Consider the following 14,892-nt stretch of genomic DNA (forward strand, 5'->3'; position numbering starts at 1 on the left):
AAGTATAACCATAAATATCCGTGGTGATACAACATGAAGGCTTGGGGCTCCTGTTGTGGTGCAGTGGAAACAAATCCGACTAGGATCCATGAGGTTGTGGGTTCGATCCCTGGCCTCGCTCAGTGGGTTAAGGATCTTGTGTTGCCGCTGCTGTGGCGTAGGCCGGCAGATGTAACTCCGATTTGACCCCTAGCCTGTGAACCTCCATATGCTGTGGATGGAGCCCTAAAACACAAAAATAAATAAAAATTTAAATTAAAAATTTTTTTTAAAATGAAGGCTTTTCAAATGGCCACACCTCCTAAGATCTTAGAAAGAAATACAACATACATTTAGGACTCACAGAAGTCCAAGGGTCAAAATAGGTCAGAGACAGTAGACCTAATGCCATTATTATAAATTTGAGCTGAGGAAAAATCCATTACCCAATGCACCTGATGAGGAACTGAGGAAGTAGTATGGAAATGTACCATCTTGTATGATAAAACACTATATAAAGGTATTCTGACAAGAGACCAATGACATTTATATTGTAAAAAGTTCTTTTCCTCTTCAGAGAACACTAATTAGAAAGAGATCCACAGCTATGGAGTATATTACCTGAATGAATCAGATAATCTGTTGACCACATGAAATAATAAAATTAACAAAACCTTATAGTTGTTTACAACTCAAATTACTTGTCAAAAAATAAGAAACTTAAATGTTTCTCAAATGAATGTCATTACAACATTAAATGATACATCAAACTCACCAGAACTGGAAAGAGAGATAAAATGTGTGGTATATTAACGGCCTTCTGATCGCTTCTCTAGATTCTACTGAAATAAGTAATGATTCAGTAGGAGAGAAAGAGAGTTTTTCTGAAATTCACCTTAATATTGAGTATCAGGCAATTCCTATATATTTTGTCTTTTATTATTATAGAGATAGGAATTATCATATATGTCAGGTAAATAACCCAATGTAATATGGCTACCTTTTTAGAGGGTTTTTAATATAAGGATTCCTCTTTACTATACACAAAATTCTAGTTGGATTAGGTTTTCTGGAAGAGTTCCCCCCCCCCTTTTCTTTTTAGGGCCACACCTGCGGCATATGGAGATTCCCAGGCTAGGGGTCTAATCAGAGCTGCAGCTGCCAGCCTATACCACAGCCACAGCAATGCAGGACCCAAGGCACATCTGTGACTTACAGCACAGCTCAGAGCATCTCCAGATCCTTAACCCACTAAGCAAGGCCAGGGATTGAAGCTGCATCCTCATGGATACTAGTCTGGTTTGTAACTTGCTGAGCCACAAGAGGAACTCCTGTAAGACTTTTCTTCTGATTTATATCTTAAAATACATGTCCTAAGGGCTTCATAAAAATGGACTTGTAAACCTAGAACAAATGCTGAACAGGATTAGGTTTTAGAGTTTGTTAAATACAATAAACCAAATTCAAATGCTCAAGAAGACAATGGAACAGAAAACTAAGATGTTTCACATCCTGAATTACACCAAATTCTTTTCTGCATATACTGAGGTGATCATTGGAGTGTTCTTCTTTAGTTTATTAATACAATATATAATAATAATTGATTTTTTTGAATGTGAAAACGACCTTGCCCTCGTTAAAGAAACTTTCTTTAATGGCTTTTGTGTCCATTCCCATTTCCCCAGGAACTTTCATTTCTTAATTTGTAGCAGTGGTAGAGGTCCCTCATCCTCTTGAATTCCTTTCACCTTGTTAGAAGTAAACGTGTTGCAATCCAGACATCAGCATTGGATTTCACAGCAGAGGATGCTGAGACCAAAGAAAGGGGCAACTGGAAGACTATGGAGGAGGTCATGGCATATATATTAATAGGACCAGGAACCTTTCATTGCAGGAAAAGTCACATTTCCCTCATACACATAGATACATAACTCAGACAAATATCATAAGCAAAATACAGCATAGTGAAAATGAGAAGATTTTTGATACTAAAAGTAAACACTTACATTGTCTTCAGATCCAATGACAACCTATATCATTTGAAGAGCAAAGACATAAACATAATTTTGGTGACTACTAAGAATTACATATGCTGCAAGTTATTCCATGATCAAATATTTGTATAAACTGGAAGTAAATATTCCAGCATGGACTAATAAGAGCAACATATATACAAGACCCCTTTTGGTAAAACCAAGACTATCTTTTTATCAAGTAAAAGATTATCTTTCCATAATCTATAAGCTTGTGTATAAGAAATTATCCAATTACTACAAAGTTGAATATCCAAGCATTCATATGTACCAAGGAGTTCACAGAATTAATCATTTGTACTCATGAAATGATGCCTAAGACACCTTTCTCCATTAATTTGCTAAAGGTACACACAGAATTCAAGGAAATACTTCTATTTACCAGTTTATTAAAGGATATGACAAAAGATACAAATGAACACCCAGATGAAGAGATACACAGTGTGATGTCTGAAAGGGGTTCAAACTCAGGAGTTCCTATCCCCATGGAGTTGGGGTACATCACTCTCCCATTATGAGGATGTATTCATCCACCTGGAAGCTCTCTGAATTCTGTAGTTGGGGATTTTTTCAGGGGGGACTTCCTCATTTGAGCATGGTCAACCATCACCTCCATTTTCAGTCCTTCTCCCTTCTTAAGAGAATGGGGCGGGGCTGAAACTTTCAAGCCTCCATCATGGTTTGCTCTTCTGCTGACCAGCCCTCATCCCGAAGCCATGCAGAAGCCCACCCAGAGTTACCCCATGAGAAGAAAAAGACACACCTATCACCTAGGAAATTACACGGGTTTCAGGAGCTCTGTGCCAGGCAGTAGTGGCAGAGACCAATGTATAGTCTATTATCTCACAGAAGCATATTGGAAGTGGATTCCTCGCGTGCCTAAGCCTGATCTTCTCGGTCAAGAGGAGCCCCACATCTTCATCACAAGTGCCCTTGCAAAGGAAGCAGAAATCAGGAGCCACCATGATCTCCACTGATGCTACGTGTTCCAATGAAGGACCCTCCACACTGCTCAGGTACCCTAGTGGTCCACACTGGGGACCATAATGCCCCACAGACAACATCCAAAAGGGGGAAGACACTGTATCAAAATCAACAGTAGATGCCAAACATGTGTTCTTGAACATGAATGTTCCTGACAGTACAGCCAAAGGAAGAGTTCACCTAGGAAGAAAAAGTCACCAGGTGGTGATTAAAAATACAATCCCTAAGTGAATACCCAATTCCACCTGCCAAAAGCCATGTCCAATGCTATCACAAGGGAATTTCCTGTAAGAATCAAAGCACCCTTTCTAGAAAGTACCGGCAAGACGTGAGGCTCCAGGAGTGTGGAGGGGTAGAGGCGGGAAGGCAATGTGTCCTCTGAAGAAGAGACGATGCGGAGAACACACCAGCGATGGCAGAAAAGGCTGCTTAAGAGGACTCAAACCCAGGCCCGGGGCCTCCAGCCCCAGTGTCCACTCTAAGATTAGAATTTGCATTCCATTCAACCATCCCTAGCTTCTGGGTGTGCCACAGAGGTTTCTAGACTTTGGAGAATGGAGACTGTCCATCTGGTCAGAGTAAGAAGAAATGTGGACAAGACCATACACACAAAATTTAAAGAACACGTTTAACTTTGGGATTTGAAATGACTGCACTGGTGTGTCAAAATGTGTAGGTGTGTGTGTTTGCATGTGACCAGCATGTCCCAGAAGCCTTTGTGAAGCTTTTTTTTTTGTCTTTTTGCTATTTCTTGGGCCGCTTCCACGGCATATGGAGGTTCCCAGGCTAGGTAGGGGTCGAATCGGAGCTGTAGCTGCCAGCCTACGCCAGAGACACAGCAACGCAGGATCCGAGCCGCGTCTGCGACCTACACCACAGCTCACAGCAACGCCGGATCGTTAACCCACTGAGCAAGGGCAGGGACCGAACCCGCAACCTCATGGTTCCTAGTCGGATTCGTTAACCACTGCGCCACGACGGGAACTCCTGAAGCTTTTCTAACTTCAGCAGTATAAATGCTACTAACACAAACCATGTCATTTAGATGTTTAATTACTTGTCTTTTTTGTATTGTAACTTTTAAGTAATACATCATTTGTTTGAATTTTTGTGTCAGTTATTCTGAGTGAAGATGGCAAAGGTGGATGGAAACAATCACAAATTAAATATTCAATGTTAAGTCAGGATACAATAAGATTCTATTTCTGGGTTGAGGAACGTCAAAAACTTAACACATGGGAAAAACAGACTTAAGATTTGCAACCATGTGGAGGAATCTAAAGGACATCCTGCTAAGGGAGATAAGCCAGACAAAGACAAAAACGGCCCATTAGCACTTCCAGGTGACATCTACAAGGAAAAAAGTCAGACTCATAGAAACAGAGAGGGCAGGGCTTGTAAGCTAAGATGAGGGGAGTTTAGCCAAGAACCAAGTTGTGGTGAAGGTGGCATCTGTCGTTGTCAGCACTTGCCATTGGAAGATGATGTGTGAATAGCAAGTTAAGAAAGAGAAGGATTTCTGTTTTGATGCCAAAATCAGTCACTGGGACACATCACTGGATGTAGAAAATGGACTGAATTCAGCATCTATATCGGTTGAGCCACTGTACACTGTCTAACGTACCCAGTCATCTTCAGCAGGACTGTCATTACTCCACACAGACAGTGATCTCCATAGCAGTGCGGTGGTCAGACATGCTTGTTACGGTGAAGCTGGATGGCAGGGAAAGATTCAGCAAAAGTGTGAAAATCTTGCAACCTGGTCTCAGACAGATGACCATCAAAGGAAACTTTCTCTTTTTTCTTTCTCTTTTTTGGGCTGTACCCACAGCATATGGAGGTTCCCAGGCTAGGGGTCGAATGGGAGCTGGAGCCACCGACCTGCACCACAGCCACAGTAATGCCAGATCTGAGCCACATCTATGGCCTACACCACAGCTCACAGCAATGCCGGATCATTAACCCACTGAGCAAGGCCAGGGATTGAACCTGCGTCCTCATGTATGCTAGTCAGATTCGTTTCCACTGAGCCACAACAGGAACTCCAAAGGAAACATTTCATGATATGAGATGTATCAACACACAATGAAATGGTTAAAAAAAATCTAAAAACTACAAACTTACAAAAAAGGTTGACTGATAATCTCTGGACAAGTACTGTATTTTTAACTTCATCCCACTGGCCTCGTGGGCAATCATGTCTATGTTTGTTTTATTAGGGTAACATTTTTAGCCTTACTCAACATATGGATAATTTAGCAGTGGTTATTTTTTTATATTTTTTTGCTTTTAAGGGCCACACTGGCGGCATATGGAGATTTCCAGGTTAGGGGTCCAATCAGAGCTAGAGCTGCCGGCCTACACCACAGCCACATCAGATCCGAGCCTACACCTACAAGTCTGTGACCTACACCACAGCTCATGGCAACACCAGATCCTTAACCCACTGACTGAGGCCAGGGATTGAACCCTCAACCACATACTTTTTAGTCGGATTCATTTCCACTGCGCCACCAAGGGAACTCCAACAGTGGTTAAATTCTTGCTTATTAAAACACTTTGCATTCAAATTAGGAGCAGACTTTATGGAGAGTTTTTGTAATGGACGACTTCTTGGTTTTCTCTCATTCCACTCTGATATCACTGCACCACTTTCCTAATCAATCGAGCTGGGAGGGGGAGTGATAGGGGTTTAAATCCTAAGTCAAGAGAATCCACAGCTCCAGTCTGAGACAATCCTTACAGGAGGATGGATGAACTGAAATCTGACTGGTGTTTTTAACATTTATGAATGGTACATCAAAATACAACAAATATAAAACTTGGGAGTAGAGGCGTTTAAACAAACCTTAGAAACTACATGCAAGCCAGCAATGTGCTGAATGTGCTTCTTCTGTTCATGTTTCTTCTTCATACATGGAGTGGGTGTGCCTAGAAGACCTGTAGTTTTTCAATGATTGCTAAAATTCTAGAAGGATGTCTTCCAATTCAAGCTAAAAGCCTCCCTCATGCTTCATGTTCCTTATGAGGGGAAAACAAAAACAAAAACAATAGCCTTGCTGCTATCCACAAGTGAGCCTGGACATAAATACCAAGAAGTATCACAGAATACCAACACCAAGTAAGATTACTTGGAGAGCATGATAAAGTGAGACAAAATGACGGCAATTCATGATTGTTTTCTAAGTACAGGGAAAAAAAACAAGGTCACTGTGCCACCCCCCAAATACCAAACACTCCATTCTTTTGGTTAAAATGAATGACAGCTACTTTGTTTCCAGGAACGGCTCTTTCCTACCCATCAGCTTCCCTCCTGTCGGTAAGATTCATTGACAGATGAATCAGAGCTGCCTTGGCTTTCGGCATCTGATCTAAATGACCCACCACTTTCAGGCTCCTCCTCAAATCACCAACCTAAGCCCAAATCCTGCAGCGGCTTTCTTCTAACATCCTCCTCCTGAGACACTCACGGCAATGAGGAATACACCCAACCTGTTCTAGATTCCACTTGTTCTCAGGTGTGTTCCTGCTGGCTTTTGGCTGGAGAACATAGATGCGGGAATGATCTCATCCTAATCAGCTGACTCTGGCACCCCAAGGAGAATACCCCCATGCTTGAGCCTTTTTTCCTAAACACTTCTTACTCCCTACTTCCCCACGGAGGGCTGGCCCCCTGTGCTATGGCTGTCTAGAACCCCTTGCACTTCTCCCCTGTGACAGCCTCTGCATATCTTGAGGTGTTTCTCTAACTGCAATGAAAGGTCTTGCAGGCAAGAGTGAGGAGTGAAGTCAGACCACACTCCCAGTATTCTATTCCCTGATGAAAAGTGTTTTATAAATGTTTGCTAATTACACGGAGGTATATGGAATGATTGGCCAACGGGGACCTGTTGTATAGCACAGGGAACTCTGCCCAATATTCTGGGATAATCTATGTGGGAAAAGAATCTGAATGTATAACCGAATCACTTTGTTGTAGAACAGAAATTATCACAAACTTCTAAGTCAACTATACTTCAAAAAAACTTTAAAAAAGGGGGTAAAAAGTTTGCTAATTCATGGATATAGGAATTAAAAGCTTTCTAACCTACCTTCTGTATAGATCACCACTTGGTAATGACATCTCTCAAGCCACCGACATATTTTGAGAAGAATCTACAAGAATAAAATAGCATTAAAAATTGAAGTTTAGGAGTTCCCATCGTGGCTCAGTGGTTAACGAATCCGACTAGGTTGTGGGTTCGATTGCTGGCCTTGCTCAGTGGGTTAAGGAATCCGGCGTTGCCGTGAGCTGTGGTGTGGGCCGCAGACGCGGCTCGGATCCCATGTTGCTGTGGCTCTGGCGTAGGCCAGTGGCAACAGCTCCAATTAGACCCCTAGCCTGGGAACCTCCATATGCCGCAGGAGTGGTCCTAGAAAAGGCAAAAAAAAAAAAAATCCTAATTATCGAATCTAAGTCACTTATTTTACATTTCAAATATGAATATCCTTGCAGCTTTTTAAATTCTTCACTGCAAAATTTAGGTATTCACAAAGGATTAAAAAGCAAATTTTTTTCAAAATATTATTTCTGTTTTGACACAAATTCATAAAACGAAATCTATTACCAAAGAAGACATGTGATATAATTTAAATATGTAATCTGCAACAGCTACACATATGGTAAAGCTACTGTTCTAAAAATAAGGAGCAATTACCTCTTGTTTGCTTTAGCACTTAGTACGCTAAAAAGTCTGGAGAACCATTGGTTTATTAACAAATATATTTAGGGAGTTCCTGTCGTGGCTAAGTGGACATGAATCTGACTTGTATGCATGAGGACGCAAGTTCGATCCCTGGCCTCGCTCAGTGGGTTAGGGATCCCGTGTTGCTGTGAGCTGTCGTGTAAGTCTCAGACTCGACTCAGATCTGTGTGGCCCTAAAAAGACAAAAAAAGAAAAAAAGAATAGATCTAAAATGAAGCAGTGCAAAAGAACCCCATGTGCACTTTTGCCTGTTTGAAAATTACTTTTAGAATTATCGAAAAAAACGAAAATGTTTTAAAACATTATTTGAAAGACATGTAAGGGAGAAGGTAGAAGATATGCCTGCATACTTACTGTCTAATTATTTAAATTATAAATGTGGGGAGTATAGACTTTCAGTTATAAGAGGGATAAGGTCTAGAAAGTTCATGTACAGCATGATCATTACAATGTATAATAATGTACCATATACTTAATTTGCCAGAATAGATCTGAAATATTCTTACCCCCTCTCTCACACACACACACACACACACACACACACACACACACAGTAACTTTGTGAATTGATGGATATGTTAATTGGCTTGATGATGGAATGGTTTCCTGATTTCATTTCATGAAATGATTGTGGAATCATTTCACATTGTGTATGTCTATCAAAACATTGTGGTGTACAGCCTAAATATGTGCGACTTTTGTCAATCACACCTCAGTAAAGCTGGAAAAAATACAGACACAGCACTGCCCTCTTACCTCACCCTTACCGTTCTCTGCCTTAACCAGTGTGCTGCTATGATCTCCTTTGAACATGCCATGGTCTAGTCTCAGTTCCTTTTTATCTGCTGTTTACTCTGTTTTCAGACTCTTAAGATAGTCATATGGCCCTGCCCTGACTCCTGCTCTGCTAAAAAGGCACCTTGACAGGAAGAACTTCCCTGATTACCTTAAAAACAAACAAACAAAAAACCCCTGGTCCTCACCTCCTCACTTTGCACTCTTAATCCTCCTTCCTGCTTCATTTTAGTTTTTAAATGTTAGTTATATTTTTAAATAAAATAAATTATTTCAAAATTTAGATGTACAGAAAAAATCCAGAGACAGCAGAGACAGCTTCCGTATGTCTGTTACACAATTTTCCTTAAGGTTAACCTCTTATATAACTATACTACATTGGACAAAACTAAACAATTAACATTGGTATAATACCACACACTACACGATAGTTTTTAATTTTACCGCTTTTCCACTCATTTGTCTTTTCTAGCCCAGAAGCCAACACAGGGAGCTAGAATGCATTTAGTCATCAAGACCCTTTCCTTTTCCCAAAGCTGTGACGGATCCTCAAACTATCCTTGTTTTTCATAACCTTGACTCTTGTGAAAAATACTGATCAGGTATTTTGTACAGTGCCTCTAGTTTGGGTTTGTCTGACTAGACTGGGGTTAGTGGGATCCTCATCCCTGCAATGTCCCCTAAGAGTTCTATTTGCCACTTGATGGGGCAAGAGAAATGGGTCTTTTTGAGAGTGTCCTACACAGTGGGGACACCAGGCACTCACTCACACTCTTACTTTACCCCTTGGAAGAAATCATAGGCTGAGAAGATACGGCTTGACACTAAGCTATGCCACCTGGAGGACAGATGACATGTGTTAAGTCAAATTATTCCTCTTCCCCTAATCAGTGTGTCAAACTTGTATGTGTGTGTGTGTACATTTTACATATTACACATATTTTTACATATACACATATACACACTTTTTTGCTCCAGTGCTGCTGGAACTTCCCTAGAAACCTAGACTTCCTCAAAGTCTCTCTTACCCATGAGTGATTGTCAGAATCAGTGTTCTTTAGGGACTTCTGGAGCCCAGCTGAGCAGAGCTGGAGCAGATTCATGGGCTACTACAGTGTCCACAGGCAGGACCAATTCCTTCCACATGGATGGGCAAGACTCCTCCAAGGACCCTTGGTACGTGGTGCTGAAATCTCATCTCCCAGAAAGTCACCTGTGTCTGTGGATGAATGCCAAGTTGTCGTTGGGGGAGGTGGGTAGCAGGATCTGCATTTTGAAATCCTTTTTGTTAGGCGCATACACATTTAAAATTGCTGTCTTTTGGAGAATTGATATATTTATCATTATGAGAATCCTTATCAAAACAGGTGAGGCAAAAGCTGATCAACCTGAAAGGAGAAATACACAAATTCACAGTTATAGGAGGAGGTAAGTACTCTTCACTCAATAAATGATAGAATAGGTAGGCAGAAAATCACGTGAATCATCATGACTTCAAAAAGTCAGGTGAACACTTATGATTTCAAAAACCAACTGGAGATTACAAATTAAAGTACCACTATGGTGTAATTTTTGACTATTTTTTATTTCCATCTGAAGGGCAAGTGCAGTTTAGCCCAGTCTAGGGCTACATGGCATATAAAAGGGTTTCTTTAGCATGTAACATCAGAATGAAAAGAGGGGTAATATGGGAACAGTGGTATAGTACATTTGGGTTAATTGTATATTTTCTTGTGATAAGACTTCTAATAAGACTCATTATTTATGCACATACATAATATTGAGACAGAATTCCTTTTGTTCAATCAACTCTAATAGTGTATTGAGCATTCTCATTAACAAGTTTTCTCACCAGTGTGGAAGGTGTCCTTTGGTTTTGATTTTTGCTTCTAAACTAGAGATAAAGCTTGCAATCCCATCTTGCATTCACAGAAGAATAAGAAATTGTTCAATGTGTCCAATTCAATACTACAGTCATGTTTGCATGTTGAGGTAAGAAAAGCGAAGTGGAGAGAAAAGAGGATGGCAGAGAACAGAAAGCAAGTAGTCTCCTTTTGTTTTTAAAGCTAAGTATGTTGGTATGTTAACCAATTCAAAATCTGAATTAAAAATTCCTGCAGAATTCATTCTGCAGAAAAGGCTAAAGAAATGACAATCATGGCAGCAACGGCATTGTGATAAAATGTTAATCTTTTATTGAGAGCTCAATGGAAACGATGGGGCCACAGAGCCCCTGACATTTGCAATTGATCAGAAGTGGAGAGTCAACATCAAATAGCAGTTACTTCGATCTATAACAGCTAAAATAACTTTTATATAATATACCTCATAGGAGAGAAAAGTGGGCTTGGGTTTATTGAGAAATTGAAATTCAAGGATCATTCCAGAATGAAAACCAGTTCCTAAGGATCGATCTTGGCAAGACAGCTGTGCTTTACGTACTTTACCATTTGGTACATTATTAGAAATTAAGTGAAAATATCAGAGAAATGGATCAATTTTTTCATTCTAAGAAGTTATTGATTATAAGAGACATCATTGAATTTTAAGAAGACTAAAGGAGGAAAAAGAAATATGAGATTAAATATGCACTTTAATTTTAAAATTCATACTATCTAGAGATAGTAAATATGAAAAAACATGTCTAACCATTGAAGGAACACAGCAACAATCTCAACATACTGATCAATCATTAGATTACTTTAGTAGCCTCAATGGGGATGGACACCGCATTACAGAACAACATTAATAGACAAAAGTTAACTCTAGAGGAAAACAAACAGGAGATAAGGAGTCTGAAAACTTACTCTTAGAACTCAATGGACATATCTAAGATTTGCTAAAATAAAAAAATTTAAAACCCCACCAAACTCTAGGGAAAGTGGAAAATCTGGTTTCTCTAGTTTCCATGTTTATCAAATCCAAAAGTCAAATTTTCAATAAAAGGGATCAAGGCATACAAAAAACCAGCAATGTATAGCTGATTCAAAGAAGCAAAATAGGAGTTCCCACTGTGGCTCAGTGGAAATGAACCCAACTAGTATCCATGAGGATTTGGGTTCAATCTCTGGCCTCACTAATTAGGTTAAGAATGTGGTGTTGCTATGAGCTGTGGTGTGGGTTACAGACATGGCTTGCATCTGGTATTGCTGTGGCTGTGGCGTAGGCCGGCAGTCATACCCTGATTTGACCCCTAGCCTGGGAATTTCAATATGCTGCACCTGCAGCCCTTAAAAAGAAGCAGCAGCAAAATAAATCAACAGAACATGTACCTGAGGAAGCCCAGATGTCAAAATTACTAGACAAAGACTTAAAATAATTATTTTAAAGATGCTCAAAGAGCTAAAGGAAGACATGGACAAAAACAGAAAAATAATATGTAGAAAATAATATCAATAGAGGTTAAATTATTTTCAAAAAGAACCAAAAAGAAACTTTGAAGCTGAAAAGTATAATAATTGAAATGAAAAGTATCTCAAAAGGGTTCAAAAGCAGATCTGTGCAAGCAGAACAATCAGTGAACATAAAGAAAGAAATGAAATGATCAAGTCTAAGGAAGAGGAAAAAAAAAAAGAATGAAGAAAAATGAACAGATCCTGAGAGACTTGTTAAATATCAACAAGTGAACCAACATAGGCATTGTGGGAATGTCAGCAGGAGAAGAGAGATAGAAAGGAGCAAAATGAATGATTCCTGAAAACTTCCCAAATTTAAAGAACTGAAATGGCTATAAATGAATCTATATACCCAAGAAGCTAAAAAACTCCAAGTAGAAGAAACTCAAAAATACTCACACTGAGATGCATTATAATCAAAATATTGAAAGGCAAAGATGAAGAGAGAATCTTAAAAGGAGCAAGAGAGAAGTGGCTGACTCATCACATACAAGGGATTCCCAAAGAGATTACCTGTCAATTTCTCATCAGAAACCCTGAAGGCCAGAGGTCAGTGGGTTGATACAACCAATATGCTTAAAGGGGTGGGGGGGGATATCAATTGACAACTTTATATCCAATAAAACTATCCTTCAAAAATGAAGGAGAAATGGCATTCCAAGATTTTAAAAAGCTGAGGGTATTTATTAAGACTAGACCTTCCCTTCAGGAAATGCTAAAGGGAGTTCTTCAGGCTGAAATAAAAGGAAGATAGTAACCTGAAGCCACATAAAGAAATTGGGGTAAAGGTAAGTGCATAGGCAATTGAGAAAGCTACTATTACTGTAATTTTGCTTGTAGGCTGATTTTCTATACTCTAAAGATTTAAATTACAAATGCATTAGAGGAGTTCCCATCGTGGCTCAGTAGTTAAGAAATCTGACTAGGAACCATGAGGTTGCGGGTTCGACTCCTGGCCTTGCTCAGTGGGTTAAGGATCCAGCGTTGCTGTGGGCTGTGGTGTAGGTCACAGATGTAGCTCAGATCTGGCGTTGCTGTGGCTGTGGCATAGGCCGGAGGCTACACCTCAGATTTGACTCCTAGCCTGGGACCCTCCATATGCCATGGGTGCGGCCCTAGGAAAAGACAAAAAACAAACAGAAAAAACAACAACAAAACAAATGCATTAGAAATTATTAATCTATTATTATTGGGCACATAATATATAATGATGTAATCTATGGTATGAATAACAGAAAGTAAGGATGGAGCTGAATATTAGAGTTTTGTATGTTACTGAAGTTAAACTTATCAATTCAAATTTGATTTTTATAGCTTTGAGATATTAAATCTAACTCCCATGGTAACCACCAAGAAAATATCTATAGACTATATATATATATATATATATATATATATATATATATAAAGAATTGAGAAGAGAATCAAAACAATTCATTACAGAATGTCAACTAAAAATAAGGTAGTAATGGAGAAAAATGAGGGACAAAAAACCTACAGGCATACAGAAAACATATTTGTTTTCTGAAAAATGATACAAGTAAATCCCCCATCAGTAATGTTAAGTGTAAATGGATTAAACTCTTTAATAAAAAACACACAGGAGTTCCCGTCGTGGCTCAGTGGTTAACTAATCCGATTAGGAGCCATGAGGTCGTGGGTTCGATCCCTGCCCTTGCTCAGTGGGTTAAAGATCTGGCGTTGCCGTGAGCTGTGATGTAGGTTGCAGACACAGCTGGGATCCTGAGTTGCTGTGGCTCTGGCGTAGGCTGGCAGCTACAGCTCTGATTCAACCCCTAGCCTGGGAACCCCCATATGCCATGGGAGCAGCCCTAGAAAAGGCAAAAAGACAAAAAAAAAAAAAAACACAGATTGGCAGAATAAATAAAAGTTCATGATCCAACTATGTACTGTCTATCAGAGAATCACAATACTTCTAAAGACAAATTTGAACATGAAAGGATAGAAAAAAGACTTCACATAAATGGTGATTAAAATAGGGCTGGAGTGGCCATACTAATATTAAACAAAATAAGATTCTTAAAATCTTATGAAGAGGAGCTCCTTGGTGGCCTAGTGGTTAAGAATCTGGCATTGCTGCAGCTGTGGCTCCACTCATTTTCAACCATGTGGGTGGACCTAGAGAGTATTACGCTTAGTAAGACAAGTCAGAGAAAGAAAAATCCTCTATGTTATCATTTATATGTGGAATCTAAAAAAAAAAAAAAGTATGGGAGTTCCCGTCGTGGCGCAGTGGTTAACGAATCCGACTAGGAACCATGAGGTTGCGGGTTCGGTCCCTGCCCTTGCTCAGTGGGTTAACGATCCGGCGTTGCCGTGACCTGTGGTGTAGGTTGCAGACGCGGCTCAGATCCCGCGTTGCTGTGGCTCTGGCGTAGGCCAGTGGCTACAGCTCCGATTCGACCCCTAGCCTGGGAACCTCCATATGCCGCGGAAGCGGCCCAAAGAAATAGCAAAAAAAAAAAAAAAAGTATGTAACAATACAGAAACAGATTCACAGATACAGAAAATAAACCAGTGGTTACTGGTGGGGAGAGGAAAGAGAAGAAGAGCAAGATAGGGGTAAGGGATTAAGAGACACGAACTACTATGTGTATAAAACAGATAAGCCACAGGGATATATATTACAACGCAGGGACTAGCCATTCTTTTGTAATAATGGTTCTTTCAAAAGATAAACAAAATTGATAAACCAGACTGACAAAATAAAAAAACAGAAGACACAACTAACTAAAGTCAGAATAACGGTGGAAGTATTACTGTAAACCTTACAGGGGTGAAAAGGAATTATCAAAGGATACTATTAACAATTATGAGCTAAAAAATTAGATGACCATTAGAAAAATGGACAAACTTCTTGAAACACAAATGTTCTAAACCAACTCACAAAGAAACAGAAAGCCTCAACAGATGTATAACAAGTACAAAGATTGAATTATT

General features: G+C 39.7%; 2 long non-coding RNA genes across 12 annotated transcripts in view; both read right to left on the reverse strand.

The window, feature by feature from the left end:
- Window positions 1–1,610: 1,610 nt before the first annotated feature.
- On the reverse strand, window positions 1,611–7,825 carry LOC125116052 (uncharacterized). 3 transcript variants are annotated; one of them, XR_007132240.1, is made up of 4 exons: window positions 7,694–7,825; window positions 7,088–7,151; window positions 4,621–4,709; window positions 1,611–3,176 (listed from the first exon to the last, which is right to left on the reverse strand). It is a non-coding gene; the product is annotated as an uncharacterized LOC125116052 (long non-coding RNA). The 3 variants fall into 3 exon arrangements; XR_007132241.1 differs by lacking the exon at window positions 1,611–3,176 and adding an exon at window positions 5,845–6,017 and having other exon boundaries at window positions 3,949–4,709; XR_007132239.1 differs by lacking the exon at window positions 1,611–3,176 and having other exon boundaries at window positions 3,949–4,709.
- Window positions 7,826–7,883: 58 nt separating this feature from the next.
- The window catches only part of LOC125116456 (uncharacterized), a 97,802-nt gene continuing 90,793 nt past the window's right edge, over window positions 7,884–14,892 (reverse strand). For 8 of the 9 annotated variants that reach the window (XR_007132335.1, XR_007132334.1, XR_007132328.1 and 5 more), the window contains 2 exons: window positions 9,565–9,924; window positions 7,884–7,914 (listed from right to left, as the gene is read on the reverse strand). This is a non-coding gene — a long non-coding RNA (uncharacterized LOC125116456). The remainder of the gene's footprint in view (window positions 7,915–9,564; window positions 9,925–14,892) is intronic. The other variant, XR_007132333.1, reaches the window with a different exon arrangement.

The sequence above is a fragment of the Phacochoerus africanus genome, chromosome 15 (genome assembly GCF_016906955.1).
Source record: "Phacochoerus africanus isolate WHEZ1 chromosome 15, ROS_Pafr_v1, whole genome shotgun sequence".
Taxonomy (NCBI): domain Eukaryota; kingdom Metazoa; phylum Chordata; class Mammalia; order Artiodactyla; family Suidae; genus Phacochoerus; species Phacochoerus africanus.